The sequence below is a fragment of the Haemorhous mexicanus genome, chromosome 2, assembly GCF_027477595.1.
Source record: "Haemorhous mexicanus isolate bHaeMex1 chromosome 2, bHaeMex1.pri, whole genome shotgun sequence".
In the NCBI taxonomy this organism is placed as follows: domain Eukaryota; kingdom Metazoa; phylum Chordata; class Aves; order Passeriformes; family Fringillidae; genus Haemorhous; species Haemorhous mexicanus.
Window position 1 is genome coordinate 55,592,364 of NC_082342.1, and position 18,641 is coordinate 55,611,004.

An 18,641-nucleotide genomic window follows, 5' to 3' on the forward strand; every position below is an offset into this window, starting at 1 on the left:
CTTCTTGCAAACAGAAGGCTTTTTATTCAAGTTTGGATGGGGAAAAACCTGTGAAAATAATGGAATGTATGCACTCATTAATCCTACAAGCAGGAAAGTAGTGCTCTTTTTTGCATTTCATCAAACAACAGAACACAGTCTGCTCTGCCAGTTGGCTTAAGAAGACTTCAAATCACTTGCAACCAAGCTTAGTTCTGGTTAAAGAATATCCCTCATATGAGAAAGCACACATAATTATTTGGATAAATTTAAGCAGTATTTAATTTAGGCAAATGTACGGAATTTCAAAACACTTACAATCCAAACCAAAGTTTTAGAATGAATTTCGGGAGGCTTATAAGATTTATCTGCACCTCATGGTTAACCACTGGAACTGACAGAGCTAACTTTGATGATAATAAGCTAAAATATGCCACATGTGATATCTTCCTTGCTGAAGTGAGAGAAAATTCTGGACAGAGAAAACCTTACCTTCGGAAGACAGGCTTTTTTTTCCCCCAGAAATCTAAGCCAGTGTTGTAAGTGTTGGTTGAAGTAGAGTCATTTTTCTATACAAAATCCAGTTGCCTCACATTTTTCATGTGATAAATAGGTTCAGGGGACTTGATCTATCAAAGTGAAATTGAACCAGAGAACACATTTTCCAGGAAAACTGAAAACAGTTAATCCATGAAATAGAACATGTTTAATATCTTTTTCTCTCCTTAATCATCACAGTAAGTAGAAAGGCTGATCTGCACCATCAAGTTTTTGTTGAAAAGATTTCTTATTGTGAATGTGAAGGACTGGAAATGTGCAAGTCCCTGAAGCCATATGAGAATCAGAGCCAGTGACTGTGACAAATAACACTTCCATCAAAGTGGTAAGAGGGTGAAGAAACAAAAATTCTCCATCACCTGGGGGGAGGAAACCACCTGCTAAAGAGAAATACATGGAGGTTTTTATACAAAAAAATGTGTGTGTTAGTATTTTGTGCAGAATAATTTAAAATTGGAGACCAGCTCTTCACTAGTGCTCTGCATTGCAAACATAATTTCTGTAATAGAAAGGCTGAGTTCCTATTTTCTATTTTAGGCAAATTGCACTAGGTTTTTTTTAGAAATAAGGGAATCAAAAGTAATAGTAACATTTAAAGAAATGGAGAAGTATTTTTGTAATGTGAGACTGGAGCAGATTTCTCAGAGAAGTTGTGATGCCACGTCTCTGGAAATGTTGGATGGCCAGGTTGGATGGGGCTTTGAGTAACCTGGTCTAGTGGAAGTTGTCCCTGCCTGTGGCAGAGGAGTTGGAATTAAATGACCTTTACATCCTCTTCCAACCCAAGCCACTCTGTGATCCTGTGACTGAAGCCATGAGCTGTTTGATGCTAAATGGAACTGTCAGCAAATACCTGATCAGGATATCCTCTTCATACAGCACTACCTGCAATTAGTTTTTTGGGAACAGGATTTTTGATAATGGATGCAAGTTTCCACTGGTGGATGCAAGTTTCACTAAACAGGAAGAGATATTGGGATATGCATCTAAAAAATTGGCTAAATTAGCTCAAGATGATATAGAGAATTGCAACACAAAAATTTGCTTGGTGTTATAAAGAAAACTACAGTATTTAAAAATAAATAACACATAATCAACAGGGAACTTTAATTATCTAGAATTTATTCTTCAGCCCTGCAGGTATTAGAATTTTACTAAAGGAAAAGTAGCTTAGTAGCTGTTATTTTAGAAGATACAGGTCTTCTATGTTAAAATATCCTTACTCCAGATTTCATTTTCACTCCCTATATATGAGTCAGTGTGGGATGAACTATAATTATGCCTTTTCCAATCTCTGAAGTGCAGCCATTATCCAAAAAGAACCCCACTGTGAGAATGAAGTTGACATGGTATATAAATAAGTAAGCTTTTGACATAATATATGAACCCACTTGCCTTAAAACATACAGTATTATTTTATTACAATGATGGTAAAACAGGCAATGCACAAAGGAGAAAAAAAAACCCTCAAAATTATATTGTATGTGATGTTGATTTAGAAACATGCCTCTAAGATTTGCACAAAAATTATTGATAGAATTCTTCACATACCATAATACTCTGCACACCAAAACACTGAAGCTGCACCACCACAAGGACTAGGGAAAGTCTGTATTTCTGCACCATGGAGAAAGGGCAAGAACGTGTTATCCAGATATGCAACTGAACTTTATAATTCAAAGTCCTTAGGTGCCAGAGTAAATGTAGAAAGAACAGCAAACTCAAATAATGATGTACACAGTTTATTGTGGTAACCCCAACAAAAGTTTTTATTTCTAGTGAATCAAATAATTTATTCACTATTCACATTATTTATTTCTAGTGAATAAAAACAGTGAGATGTTGCGTTTAGTCTTTAAACAATGACATTCCACTTCTAATATCTATTTACTTGTATTTCTGCAATTTAATCCCTGGTAAGATTCTACATAAACCATAGTGCAAAACCACAGCTATACTTCATTGATTCCTGTCTTTTATGCTAAGCATTACACTTCTGAAACTAATATATAGTTGAACTTTGTGATCTCAGTTCCTTGCACATAGATGTCCAGCAGACACAAGATGGAGCTTCCTGTGAGGCCTTGGGAGGCAGAATTAGCACAAGGTCCTTTGAAAGTTTGCTAAAATCTGAGATGTTAAGAACAAAAAAAAGATGACAAAAAGGTGAGTGAGATTTGTGAGACTGTGAAGTAATATCTGATGAAAACAAATAAACAGAACTGATAGTTTTAAGAAATGAATAAATTCATAATAATGTGCAAATTTTCTCTCCAGCTGGTAATATAGGGACCATTTTGCAGTTACTAAAAACCATTAAATGACAGTGACATCAATTTTCTGATTTATGAAACCATTTTTCTTGCTGAACTGGAAATTCTTTGCATCAGACCTTTCCTACCTGTATGTAGTTATAATCCTACTAGAAGTCTGCCCCATTATTTAACAGAAATATAGTCCTGTTCCAGCCACAAAAAAGGTTCTTTAATACTTACATTGAGAGTTATAGGAGCAATGTTTCTTGCAGTACAAGAAGGTAAATTTTAGAGATTGCATGCCTGATTTCCTATGGAAGTAGAGCTGACACAATCTTGTCTGTCTCACCTGCATATAATTTCCTGCCTCTTTAGACCTTTTCAATGTTGGCCAACTTCAGTGAAAAAAATCTCAAAATTACTAAATCCCACTAATTTAATGCAAACCAACAATGTAGGGAAGGGAACAGATTTGAATCAGTTAATGGATGGAGGGAAAGCCTGCTCACTGACCTCAGTCATATTATCAAACATTGGAGAACCCACAGGGCAGGGAACCATGGATGTGAAAGTGATTGTTTCATTTTCTCATTCAAACCTGAACTGAAGGTTTAGGAAAGAGGCAGCCACTGGGCCAGTATCTGTCCTGTTGGGGCACAAAAATGCTGACACTTTAGACCCCAGACTGGCAAATAACTAGTATCATGTTCCTACATGTTTCATGTAAGCTACATCTTTGCAACAAATGCATGCCGAGATTTGGCATTTACCCATGTCGAGTCTAGTCTTTTTATCACCAGTTATAATGATCTGTAAAATTAAAGAATCCAAGCCATGCTCTTGATAAGGATTAGAAGTGGGAACAAAAAGTGCCTGAAGATAAAATAATCTGAAATTGCTGTAGTCAAGAGGAGAGGGAACATTATAAAAAGGTTCTGCTAAGAAGAGAGTTTCAGGTTAGAAGATTTGTCAGAGCATACACAAAAAAGCAAGTAGAACACTTGTTTGCTGCTCTGCACTGGGGCTACAGGGAATTCAGAGAACAAAATTTGCTGAAGGTCTGGAGAAAATCATACTCTAGTTGAAATTTTTGGCACAATTTCCTCCATCAACATTAAGAAGATGTACAAGATGCATTATGAAATTGTTCTGGATTTCAGCAAATGTAATGTCACTTTTCCATATTCAGTTGAATGAAAACACAAGCAGAGGGTCCATCTTGAGATTGAAAATCAACCAAAAAACTCAGATAGTCAGCAGAAAATATGAAAGAATAGAATCTTTTTACACATTAATAAAGATAAACATGAATTTCTTTCACATAATTCAATATTAAGAATACTTCAGCACTTCACAAATCTTCACTTGCTTTGTGTATGCATGTACATAAAAATGGAGCCATGCAAAAAATTTTCAGTATGAAACCTCCTTTTCTAGTTGCAAAGAATTAATTTCTGGATTGAAAAAAAAAACAAACCCAAACCAAAAAACAGTACAATATGTTAGTACAGGCTGGAATGGTATATTCACTTATGCACATATATTCATAACTCTCTATATAATGCTCTTTAAGCACTACACATGTACACATGTACAAACCTCAGTGTACCTGTGATGTATGTACACTGGAACCTAGAAATGCAAACATTTATAAATCAGATGTTATTATACTAGCAGGGATACCTTTTTTTTTTTTTTTTTTTTTTTTTTTTTTTTTTTTTTTTTTTGGTGAAGACAGAACACCCCAGTGGTCCAACTACAAACTACATTGTATATCAGCAGGAAAAAGATGAAAGAGCTTTAAGTGCTTCTGAATGTCTGGGTAATATCTGACACCTTTGCAGGGCTGGGTTACCACACACCTTTGACATGCAATCTGCTGCTGCCTCAGATTTATTTCTGGAGGGTGCTGATAGGGTTACCTGCAAGAGATGGGGAATATGTGGTGCCCACAAAAAGGTGATGAGATCATTAAGACTCTGGAAGAAGCAGATATTGGATTAGCTGGCATTGGCATCCTTGCAGGATGGGCATAGACACACCTCTTCCCCCTTGCTTCTTTTCTCTGATCTCTGTTTTTCAGATTTTTCAGACTCTTTTTGACTATGACTTGAAATTTTTCTTAACTACAACCAGAGAATGGCACAAACCATCCTACCCCAAGAACACTACTACTAACAGACTGGTTTTTAGCCTAAGAGAAAACAAGAAAACCCACACAACAGAGGGAGAAACAAATGGCCCATGCACAAACTGATTGTTTTTGCCACAGTTGTTCAAATGGAGCTGGAAATAGTGAAAACAGAGGGTCTTTCACCTCATTGGTACCCCGTGGTACCACCTAAAAACCTCAGCCTGATTCCCAGAGCTGAATGCTGAAAGGGAAAAGCTGAAGTGTGGATCAGTCAGTATGCTATATAGCAGCAAGAATAGGAGCTAATGTATATCTCAGTGTGTTAATTAGTGGGACATTGATTGCAAGCTCTGGGAAATGACAGAAGAAATAGTTTCTTTTTGAATTTAAAAGCATCGTAAACTTGCACCTGAGGATTATTTCACAACTGATTTCCTTCTATCAGATAAGTAATAATTAAACACTTTTAAAAGCAGGAAAATTGCAAAATTTTAAACACTAATATCTGATTTAACTGGGTTACTCTAAAGGTCCATACATACTCTCAAATGAAAATACTTTAGTTTTCATAGCAGAAAAAGAACACCACTGGGAAGAAAGGGAAAGATTCGCTTTAGAATAGAAGAATCACCCCCTAGAAGGATTTAAAATTCAGTTTACCTACAACAGGTCCCAAACAATTGGAAGAAACATTTTCATATTTGTCATCAATAGATTTTAGCTTGACTTTTAGTTGCCTGCAGCCTGAGGTTGCCAGCAATTCTGACTGACCCCAAGATGTGAAGCACAATGTTAAGTGCCTGAGAGATGCCCTCTGTTTTTTCTGGGCATTTCCTCAGGTCTTGACACCACTCCAAGAACAATTTACCCAGAATGGCAACCCTCTGGCAGTGCTCTCTCTGCTCCAGGGGTGAAAACTACTCTCCCTCTTCATGGTCAGCATGTATTTTTTCCTGGATGCCAAATATTCCTATACAGATGATCTAATGGGGATCCCTCATGAAAATCAATGCCTGAAGAACTCAGCAGAAAAAAAAAAAAAAAAAAATTTGGTTTTCATTCAGATTTGATTGTATTCTAAATAGGAACCTCACACTCCTAAATCATGTCAGCCCCACCTCTTCCTACTAATACATCCTGAAAAGATTTATGGAAAACTCCACCTGCCCACACTTGGCACCTTACCTGCTCTTTCTCTCTTCCTGGAACAACTCCACCAATGGGGTATCCTTCTGCATCAATGCTTTGTGTTTCCTTCCCGAGAACAGGGACTAAACTGCACATGGAAAACACTAAAAATTAATGTAAAGAGCTGACACTTTCATCTTTAACTACTTAAATATTAATAGTGGTGGTGCTACTCTTCAGCCTCTTTTTCCAGCTCTTCCCCTTCTCCCTTCCCCTTGCTCTAATCTATCTCACTAAGGCTTTCAAAGAGCCACATGTGTCTTGGGATAAAGAAGTAATAAATTAAGGAACAAATAGTATTACCCAAAGAAGCAAAAGCTCCCAGGAATGGATATCCATTATTTATTTCATACAATCAAACTAATAAGTGTTCCTAGTCTTTCATGATATTGCTTTAAAACTGTCTGCTACATGACTTTAATGAAAAAAATTAAGACATCCATTACACGAACAGCCCTTAGCACTTTCATATTCTTTTCTCAAAATACTTTGTAAGCATTACATGATATTAATTATATGGTATATATTAAACTCCTTGCAACAAACAGATAAAACTATTTTTCTTTCAGCTAGAATATGGCACATAGAATAGGGATAATATGAAAACAAGCATCCACAAAGGAGTGGCTTCAAGGAAGGCCACAAAAATGATCAGAGGGCTGGAGGCCCTCTTCTGTGAAGACAGGCTGAGAGAGTTGGGGCTGTCCAGCCTGGAGTAGAGAATGCTCCAGGAAGACAATATAGCAGCTTTCAGTACCTGAAGGGGGCTTTCAAGAAAGTTGGAGAGGGACTTTTTACAAGGACATGTAGTGATAGTACAAGAGGGAATGTCTTCAAATGGGAAGAAGCTGGGTTTAAATTAGATAATTAGGAAGAAATTCTTTACTCTGACAGTAGTGAGGCTTTGTAACAGGTTGCCCAGAAAAGTTGTAGATGCCCCATTTCTGGAAGAGTTCCAGGCCAGGTTGGATGGGGCTTTGAGCAACCCGGTCTAGTGGAAGGTGCTCCCTACCCATGGCAGGGGGGTTGGACCTGGGTGATTTTTAAGGTCTCTTACAATCCAAACCAATCTGTGGCTATGGTTCTAAGACAGTTAGAACTGCATCTCTTCTATTTTTAGTGTATATTCTGAACAAAATCTCTCAAAAGCCAACCTCAACTGTAGCCTCTTTGGCTTACCTGTTTCCCTCAAAGGTAGAATTAACGTGGGTGAGGCATCTGGACTCAGACATTTCTGCTCTTTAAAAAGTGAAGATCCATAAGGCATCTGGGGTTCACTTCCACATCCTTAGGTTCCACTGCCATCCTCCCAGTCCCTCCTCCTCCATGCCATCATGGTGCTCACTTGGAAGAGAGCCCACAAATCCCAACTGGTGCTGCAGCTTCTTTGTGTAGCAGGTACCCAGGTCTTACATGGAGCACTTTGATCTACCAAGCTATTAAATTATATTTGCCTGCACTTATGTATGCAAAACACTGGGTGCAATTCAGCTTGAAGAATATATTAATGCTAATTAGATTTCATATTATAAGAGAAGAAATTCTGTCGCCAGTTCATGTTTAACCACTGCTGTTCCCATTGTCATTGCTGCTGACTCTTCCCTTATTGGAATTTTTGAGGATCAGAAGTGACAATAACTTTGGCCCAAAAACTAGGAAGAAGGTAAAAAATCCAGTATGCTTTTGCATTAAATTTTTAACTGAAATGTGGAAGCTGGACCACTTGAGTAAAATTGAGTATCTTTCCTTTGATTTGCTTTGAATGGGTGGGGATTTATCCATTCAACTCCCTTTAAATTCATGGCTGACAGCCATATAACCAGTAATTTTACCATCAGCTACAATTCCGCTTAACTCTTAAGTAAAATAACACTGAGCGACCCTACAATCAGGCTTTTTACTGTCTCCAAACTTGGAAATACTCACAAAAGCCTACAGCCAACATAAGCTGTTTTACTTTTTTGCATCCTACATCCCTTTCTGCCTACAGAGTGACACCTGAGATTAAAAATGCTATTAATTACTGTTCTCTTTATGGCTTTCAGAGACTAACTAAAAAAAGACAAAATGTAGCTCAGAGAGGAACAATGTTCAATATTATAGAAAAACTATCTGATTAAGAGAAGAGGATCACATGAGACTGCTTTGACAACTTTCAATTTCAGATATAGCCTTGTTGTCCTGACGCACACAGAGCAGGATTAAGTCACCCCATCTTGTTCCTCCTTGCAGCAAGTTTGATCTCCAGGACCGTGGCAATAATTTTAGTTACTACAGTGATGAGTTTAGAAATAGTCTACGGCCTTTAAAGCTGGTATAGGGGCATCTCCCTCTTCTGACTTCCATCTAGTAATTTAATCTTTCTACTTAGGTGTTTGTTCATGCTATGTTTTTGTAGCTAATGAAATTAAGCTACCTCTTAGAAATGCTTCAGTGTCTTCCAGAATAAGATTAAATGAATGAAAGAATATTCTTAACATATCAAATAGGACAGCTAGGAGGGATAAATGAAGAGCTGAAGCATATTTACACATGACTGTTGACATCCTATAGAAGCAAATACATGTGTACTCCAGGCTGATGACTGTCTTAAATGAAGATGGGAGTTTAAAGTACTGTAAATATTTCCCAAATTCAGAATAGTGACCTACTACAGAAACTGATATACCCTGTAAAGGTTTAAGGCATAAATTCTGGCCTTATAATCCTACCATAGAATATAAAGAGCAAAAAAAATTCAGAGGGTGGAAGCAGTTTTAATGCCTCTTGAGACCTGTGGCAATGTGCACGCTGTCTCTGCTGCAGTGGCTCTATGTTCACCTGTATCTCTGCAGCCCACAGAAGGGTGAGAAATAGAGGAAAAAAAGACTGTTCCATAAGGCAGTAACAGAATTAATTTGAAATGTGTCTTTTACTAGCACAGCTAATTTTTTGTACCTGAATCTTATATTGCTTTTCCTGCTTTTAGGCCTCTGTCCCTCCATCATGAACAATGGTGATATTTCAGAGATAAATCAACATACAGCATTATTAAGGCAAAGAAAAAATATTATCCTCCATCAGCTTATAATTCAGTACACCTCAATGAACAGGAAGGCAGGAGGCATAATGTCACAACTTGCATGATAGAAAACATGCACAATAGTTTGATAAAAATTTATTTTATGGGAAAGTGTGATGCCTTTGTTTTAATTCAAGTGACAACTTTGACTTTTTGTGTCTCTGGTACTTGTACAAAGAACATATCAAAGCAATAAAACACAAGCATAGGCTCCAAGTCTCCATGGGGTTATTGCTAAAGCCTACAGAAAGTACACTGGTACAATTTAGAGCTATAATACACATTCAGTACTGTTCCCTTTGTGAGGTGATTTGACATGAAAAGAGCTGTGCTAATCCGTTCAGTTTGGCATGGGTGATGGTTTGAAACAATCAGTCCTCTTTCAGAGAGACTAGCAAATAAATAGAAAGGGGTAGAACTGAAGACTTTGGTCATTACTGACTTGGGTCTTAGTGGAAGTAAATTACCCTGGGATAAAGGCTCGAATATATGCCTCACATTGAAAACTGGTAAATTTTTAAAACTAATTCTGATACTTTTCTCTTTACTAGGTGGAAAAAAGGTAATAAACTCCTATATTCAACTTATTGTCTGGTAATTTATTACTGCTGCGTAGTAATAACTCATTTATTATTGTTAATTATTTTGTGTTTATTAAAAACAATCCCTTCAGTTTAGGGGCAACAGAAATACTAAATCAAATCCTTCTTTCATTTGTGATGTTATTTGCTGAGGATTTTGCACCCTTTACACTACAGTTTGTCCAAAACTTAAAAAGTTGACTAATTAGCACTCTTTGGTGTTTTCATGCTTCCAAATGTCAAGTACTTCACAGTTCATGTGACCATAACCAGGGACGAGTTTACCTTTTTCTGACAATCAGGACTACAGACCAAGAAACCCAGCAATTTACTAAAATGCATTCATATATGTATTTGTAAATTATGAGAAAGCAACAAGTGGTTGTATCTGAAAAAGCTGGTGGAATTTTTCATTTCATTTCATGAAAAATCAGATTTTAAGCAGTGATGAATTTGTTGTAATGGCAGGGGGGGAAAAACTGGCACCAGCCAGTTTTAATTAATTATGAAGGACAACTTGGAACAGAGATTATAAATAAACTAAATCAAAAATTCATTTTACACAGCTCTTCTGACAACAATCAGAAATAGCTGCCAAACAGAATACTTTCATGGATTTCAATATTAAAAACCTGGCTCAAGAAATTTGTCTTCCACACTAAGCAATGGGAATAAATCAATCAGTTTGTGGCACACTTCTCCTTACAGGGCCTTCTTCTGCCACTCATGTGAATCACTGCTGCCCATGGAACTGCACATGCATAAAATAATATGAGAAGTGAATCATCCCTAGCATGCAGCTATTAGCCCACCATCCTGAAACTGCTAAACTATCTTTCTCAGTCATCCCTTGAGCTTTCAACAGTGATGAGTTTAGCCTTGCCCCATTTCATTGGGTAATTACGTATCATTAGGAAATAAAATCTTTTTATAGCATCTTCCATTGAAAGAGCTCTTACATAGCCTATCACAAAAGAAAGGACATTGGGAAATGTTATTGTCGTGGTTTGAGAGGAAATGAGGTTTTTTTGGGATGGTGTGGTCAGATCAATGGGTGTTCAGATTTTAATATTGGCACCTGGTTTGTCCACTGAGGGCATGGATACGCCTCTGAGAACACAGGGGGTTAAAAGCTGTGAACTCCCAGGGGAAATTCTCTTTGGGTTCCGGTCCTGGAAGAGAACAGATCTCCCCCCTGCCCAGCTCCAAGCTGGGCGGGGGGGGAGGCCATGCGGCCGGAGGTAAGCCAGGCCTTGGACAGAAGCGAGATTCAAAGGGTGGAGGAGCACTGCGAGGCTTCGGGCAGCCATCCCCCATCCCCCACCATTTTCCCCCCCGCGGAGGGAGAGAGAGGAAGAGAACCTGTGCCTGTGATAGTGTGGCCGGTGTGAAGGAGAAGGGCGGAGGGGGTGCCCGGCAGGGCAGCCAGCCGTGGGAGTTCATGAACCAAACCGGCAGAGCCTGGGACTTTTAACCCTTCTTGTGGATGATGGAAACCTGCCAAATTCTGATCTTCCTGGAGTTAGTGGAAGGCGTTGAGAGAGGCTCAGAAGAATCCTAGGCGGGAGGAGATGATGAGATGATGGAGTGGCTTTTGGCTAGACTTTTCTTGTATAGCCATGGCAGAACCACTTGTGTTCCTGTCACACAGAGACTGCATTCTAGGGGGAGGCAAGGGCTCAGAGCCAGGAGAGTGCAGTGATGTGAAAGTGTGTGAACAGAGACGCCAGGTGAGGAGGGTGGTGGTGGTGCCCTCCGTCTTCAGAGAAGAAGAAGAGGAAGATGATCTCTGTTCAAGAGACCCCTCAGTCCCAGAGGGTGAAATTTGAGGGGGGGGGGACAGGTGTCCCAAAAGGAGAGGGACTGTGCTCTTTTTTAGAACTGGACAAAGCATCCTTAAAGGGAAAAACCCTAGAAGCAGCTCTGGTCCAGGTGCAGTAGTGAGAGCACTGGACATGGAAGGAAGAGGTCACGATGGCAAAAATGTTCTCCGGGCGGTGCCACACGTGACACGGAAACATGAGAGGTTTTGACTGTTTCCTGGGGAAGTCTGTGGTGCAAGAGGGACTCCTCTCTTCTCAAGGAATTGAGAATTGATTATGTAAAGGGTGGTGATGGACTGAGAGTGGGTCATCTAAGGGGTGGTAACTGAATTGGAAATTTGGTGGGGGGAGGAGGAGGAAATTTGGAAGGTTTTCATCCTGTGCTCTGTGTGTTTCTCTTGTAGTTTTAGGTTAATAAAGTTTTTTTTCTTTCATTCTTAAGTTGGAGCCTGCTCTGCTCTGTCTCTGATCACATCTCACAGTAGATACCAGGGAAGAGGTATTCTCATGGGGGCACTGGCATTATGCCAGGCTCAAACCATGACAGCCATGAAGAAGGCTCATCAGACACACCAAGTCAGGTCCTATTCCTCACATGCTGCCTGTCTCTCCCACTACAGACCTGGCCCTTCATACACCTTGAGTGGTTTTTGAAAAGAAAAGTAAGATTTTTCAACCTTACCTAGCAAAAACTGAAAACCAGGAAAAGGAAACAATTAACATTAGAATTAATCAGACTGACAAAATACAGGACATTGTATTCATGACACAACCTGCATATGTCCAAGTGTTGCATTACCCTCCCTGTGTTGGCTGGTCCTGGGTAATTGTTTGTAGTTGGTGTGAGCCTTGGCTGGAGACCACAATGCAAAAATCTAACATGACCTTGTTGATCTGCCTTTCACAAACAAGCCCATCCCTACAAATGGCTGGGTCAGGCATCTTACCTTACTGCTCTGGTTTACACCTTAGCAGAGATTTGAGCTTCCAAGCCTCAAAGGTACAGCACAGGAAGACCTTGTCTGCTAGGTTTCCTCTGATCTGAAACACAGTCAAAAAGGAATAGCAAAAAAGAATTGTCTTTTTTTAGGTACACATGAAACTGGATGAGAAAGTGTAACAACTCCAGTCATGAGTTTTATTTTTAAAATTTGAAGGGAGACTATAAAAGAGAAAACCTAGGGAGGTAGTTATAAATGAATTGTAGTTTGTAAGAGGCCTGAAGTACAGCTGCATAACATAGGATATATTATGTGCTTGCTTTAGGGTGAGAGCGTAGAAAATTGCAAAGCTCTACTTTCAACAAGGAGATAAGCAAGTTCAGAGAAGATTTATTTGCCTCTCTATCACCGTTATGCTTTAGCATCCTTGACTGCAGTCAAGAGATTCCAAAGGCAAAGGATCTGATATCAGTGCCAAAGAGGACTCTCCTCATGTATTGCTAAGCACATGTTTAGTACTCTTCAGAATCAGATCCAACTTACTGAAACACTGTCTCAGTTAAAAAGCTTATGAAAATTGCACTTTCTATTAATATGGCTGAGTTTTGAGAAGAAAAAGAACTGAAGTCCCTTTTGTGTATCTTTGGCATTTCTGTCCACAGATAACCTGTGATTATTTGCCTTTGATATTATAAGACTCTAAACCAGCAGGGAATCCACTTATTTTTTCACTAGTGCTTCAAATGTGAATAGATCACAGAAAGAGGCAGGAACAGCTGCTATTTCTTCACTCTTGGTTGGTGACAGAACTGGCATTTTATTATAGGGTTGGGATGAAAAGCTGATCTTCTCAGTGTATATGTTCCCGGGCTGGTATGTGCGGACGCACTCAGGAGCTGATATGTTATCAAAATTATTCTATCTCAGTGCTGATATCACAGCACTTTATGCTACCACTCTGAAAAATTACCTAAGGTTATCACACAGTTCATAGATTTTCTCTGACTTTGATGAAAAATAGACACTACAGAAAAAGGCAATATTACCTCAGGTACAAAGAAGCAGCAGCCACTGACCTTTGAGATGTTAAAATTATCAAAAAACCTCACATTTCTCAGAATTATAATGAACAACCTTTCCTTACACTGCTTTTTTTCCTCAGCTCAGAATTTATTACTGTATTTAAAAAAAAAAAAAAAAAAAAAAAAAAAAAAAAAAAAAAAAGATGCCTCCTAAAGAGAGGGAGTACTCCTTTGGGAATATTTCATCCAACATAAATAGATGAGCTGCAGTGGCTGTGCTTCATCCCCTGGGTAAAAGGCAGCCCCACGTGAGATCTGTCTTGCACTTTGGGTTTGTTTTCCCTTCTTACTGTGGGCTCTGCAGTTGGCTCTGTAGACTTCAAACAGGAGGCCCCTGAAGAGATTTGTCTATACTGTTGTTGCTTCTGCTATTTTGTGGAGATGAGATTGTTCTTTTGGCGGGATCATTTATCTTTGTGATGGAGGTCCTGATTTTCAATTATACTTAGGCCACTTTGGAGCACTCTGGCAGTGTAATGGGTCTTTAGAATCATCTCAGATCAAATTTGTACCCCCATTAAAGCAGTTCTGCTCTGACAGAATGGTATTAGATGATTGCTGAGTACATGGGCATCAGATTTGTAATGGTTTGATTAACTGACAGGTATGTAACTATCTTTGAAAATGACATGAACATTGAGATGTCACAGGTAAGGGTAGCAGGGTAGTTCTGCCTTGCTATATCCAGTATTCTTAAGCAGATCATCTAATACAGGTGCACTAGCAGCCAAGAGTGTGCCTGTGAACAGATGAAATACAGAATTATTCTTCAAATGGCATGTTACTGAAAACAGTGGTTGTACTGCCTGATGCAGTGATGTGCTTTTGGGAGAGCTTGTGGGCTGTGGCAAACACACAGAACAACACTAGAATCTGGAAATCCTGGCTTGGCACCTAAAGCTTTTCTGGCTCCACAGTGAGACTTGTGTGAACAGAAAAGCCCTTCCAGATGTCACTGCCCCCCCCCCCCCCCCACTTAAGTAATAAAATAAAGTGTATCTATATATTTAAAAAATAAAAAAAGGGTGGGAGTTGGCTGGTTGGATTTTCCTTAAAATACTTAATTATATGTCTACATTTGGAGATGAGTGCCCAATATTCCAATACAGATACTGAAGAACTGGGGCTCAGCTCAGTGCCATTTGAGATGCCCTAGGGCATACTGCCTGCATCCTGCCTGCATCCCAGTTACCAAGTAAGAAATCTGAATGCTTCCTATAGGCCCTGCTCATATCTACCAGCACTCCACAATGTCTCTGGTACCCTATGACATCTAAAATGTCATGGATGGTATCTGTGGGCAAGATGCCCCTGCTTAATAGGTATAATCTGATGTTACCAACACGTAAATAAACCAGAATTAATTTATTGAAATAGGGTAATTAGACCTTATGAACTTAGGGCAAGAAACATCTTGGTCCTTCTCACAGTGAGACAGACCATCAGAGAAACTACATATACATACATGCCACCTTATAACTGCTCTGCCTAGCAAAACTTCAAGTGGAGTTTGTGTCTTTGAGAAGACAAGAAGTCATTAGCCACAAGACACAAATCTCCAAGAAAACTTCTGCAGTTGCAATACTTGCAGAACTATTTACTCATCATAAGTTATATATGAATTTCATTGCCTTTAAAAATCAAGTGCAACTTTCTCATCTGGCTCCATACAGGATTTGCTGTTGGCTGTTAACGAATCCTGATTCCCAGAAGAAGCAGCAGTCCCTAGACATGAGAAGACACCACCAATTGACCTTGGACATTATCCGTCTTAATGTCCAATTGACCTTGGACATTATCACTGCAGATATGTCCTAAACAAAGAGCCAGCTTATAAAAATTAAAAAGATTCTATGACAAATGCTGTCAACTAACAGACAGAGCTCATCCATGCCAAGGTTTTATATCACAGATAAGCAGTGTATGAGGCACTTGTCCTCTTACTAGAATGTGAATCTATTAATATGATCCAAGTGACATTTAGGGAAATGAATAGCCCATTATTCCATAGGGGTCTCATTAAAGATAGCCTCTCCTGAGATTGCTCCATGGCAAAGTTTTTAAGTGGATTAGTAGGAAGCATGGAGAGAATGAATGAACTCCAGTGACTGCTCTTTATAATGACTCCAGGTAATTAAAAAGACCAGAGGTATCTGGAGAATTCTAAGTCTAATAGTGGTCTAACAGTATTTTAAAAACATCTAATGATGGAGTTAATTGAGCTTTAGAATTCATTTAGCGTGTCCTTACATTAACAAGTAGCTTTTATGTGATGGAGGAATTAGAAGTCAAATATTGTCTCAATAAGTCCTCAAAGATGTCTCCTATTTTCTGTGTTGGCCATTATTAAATAGTAATGTTTATGCAAATTATAGTGCCAAAGCCTTTTCAGTATTGGAAAATGTTACCCTCAAAACTCATTAACTTTCAGCCACCATGTTCACAAAGAAGTATAAGACAAAACAGGTGCTCAAGGCAGCACTACAAGCTGAGTACAAATCCAGGCACTAAGAGGACATGTCAGGTTCAGAAAGGCTTTATTATTCACTGCCTTCTCCTGGGATCTTGGTAAAGAATGAGGGGAGAGACAGTATTCACTGGTTGTCCAAATAGCAGAAGGTTTTATTTTTAACCTGGGTCTCAGTAGAGCTGCATTCTCTAGATGTAAATGTTTAAAGTGGAGAGCTCAGCTGAGCAGATGAGGATCTGATTTACTTGGATGAGATTTAGTTCATTTAACTGCTATGTTCCTGTATCTTGCGAGTGCAATGAAGAAGACCTTTCTGAGGAAGTTCCTAAGTTCCTGAGATAGTCAAAATGAGGAAGAGAAATTGCTTTAAGGCCACCAGAGAAGGTTATGTACACCTAATTCCTGTACTCAAACTTGGATGAATAAGAACTCCCTCTGGAAGTTTTTAAAGTCAATGTTTGCTTATTCCACCACCTAATGACTCTGAAAAGGAACAGGAAATAATATCAAGAACCATCAAATCAGTCATAATAACAATAATAACATTTAATTTTTCATATTTTTCTGTATTCTAAGAAAAGCTATTAAAAACTATCCACTAAAGCCATGCTGTCTCATAGACAGCCTAGTAGCAGCAGGAATGACACTGAGCTCTGGAGGTCCAATCACACTAAGCATCAGTCAAGCTACATCTCCTTGATGTGCTCTTTCCAGAACCTCAGAGGCAACCAGACCCTTCCAGACCCTCAACCTGTTGCTCTGACTCCAAAGAAAAGTCAGTACCTATCTGACTGCAAATGCATGAAAAGAAAAGAAAAGAAAAGAAAAGAAAAGAAAAGAAAAGAAAAGAAAAGAAAAGAAAAGAAAAGAAAAGAAAAGAAAAGAAAAGAAAAGAAAAGAAAAGAAAAGAAAAGAAAAGAAAATGCTCTATTTGTTACTTTTTTTTTAATGCTCACCATGCATTTTTTTCTTCTTTACTGTCATCTTTCTTTCAAACCTTCTCTGAAAATATCTGTCTTCCCATTTCTCTGTTTAATACTCTTGGCATATTTTATAATTGCAAAACATTTTGAAACACATTTTGCATGAAAGACACTGTCCTGAGGAAGGGCCAACTCACACTGTGTTGTTTGCATAGAGAGCATGAAGGAGGAAGAGCAATAAAAGAGCAACTTAATTACTTTGGAGCCATGGTGCTTCCTGCTGCCATGGCCTCTGCATGAGGTCCCGATGCAGACACCAGCCTTGGTGAGAGAGGCCTGATCTCACTGACAACTCCTCTGGTGCAGCTTTACCCAAAGTCGCTGAGCAGCTCACAGCAAATTAACAAGCCACAAAAAGTGGCAGGACATCAGTGACGTAGCCCAGGATAAAAAACTTACAGAAACAGCAGTGACCTCCAAAAAGCACAAAAGCCTTTCTGCCCCGTTCCTCTTTCTGCCCTGTTCTCTCTCCTCTGCTGAACAAATCATAACCTCTTCTAGCAGTGCTGTTCACCTCCCCTTGAGAGGTGCTTTATCCAGGAAAAGAATGAAAAATCAGAGTACAGCTGCAAAAAATAATTCTCACTTGTGGCCTAAGTACTCGTATTTTTTGTACCTGAACATGCTAGGATGATATGACCTAGCCTACATAGCATGTGTTGAAATTGTGAGACACAGTGGATAGATCTGTATCTGACTTCTCAGTTTCTTCCAAAGCCAAGGATTACTAGTGACTATGCCTGATGCTCTGGGGTAAGAACATTCATCAGTAGGAAGCACTTGAGAATTTTTTCATTCTTCAGTGGATTAGGCTTTGAGCAAAAATCCACAAAAGTAATACAAGCCCAAGCAATCATAGTTTGTTTCCTTTAGAAAGCACTGGGGTTTTTTCTGGCCAGTCCTAGCAACGGCATGTCTGTCTTAGCAGCCACTTCAGCTCTGTTGCATTTGCCTTTCCTTCAATTCATCCTCCTGCTTGACCTTGGGAAAATTCTTTCTGCCTGTCCCAGGTTGCAGTTCCACTGCTGGAATAAATGAGCTTTAACAGAAACCCTTCCATTGACTTCTTTTTTATTTTCAAGATTCAAAGATTTTGCTTTACCACTTTTGGTTCTCTTATCTCCTTAGAATTTTGTACCTGGGAACTTATCTATATGCAAAATCAATGTTGAGAACTTCAATGCACCATCTGTCTCTGTTTATATCCAGTGACATCCCAGACACAGGGCTTGTACCAGAAAGTCTCTACCTCTAGTCTGAGTATACAAATAAAAAAGGATATAGCAAATTCTCTACATTGTTTTAAATGGTTCCAGCAGGATTATCTACCTCTAATCTAACCATTGCCAGTACTGCAATAGGTGTCTACAACATTTCTTTCCCCACAGTTCCAACAGGCTTTGTTTGCTATTTCCACAGAAATTAATGCAATCAGCAAGTTCATTGTCAAATGTGCCCTTTTCTGCAGTGGCTGCAAGTTGAAGTGAGCCAGTGGTTTGCTTCCAGGTTAGGAATATCATAGCACAAACTGATACAGTATTCTTTTTTTTGTTCATATGCCATGCATGTGACTTTCCATTCTGAAA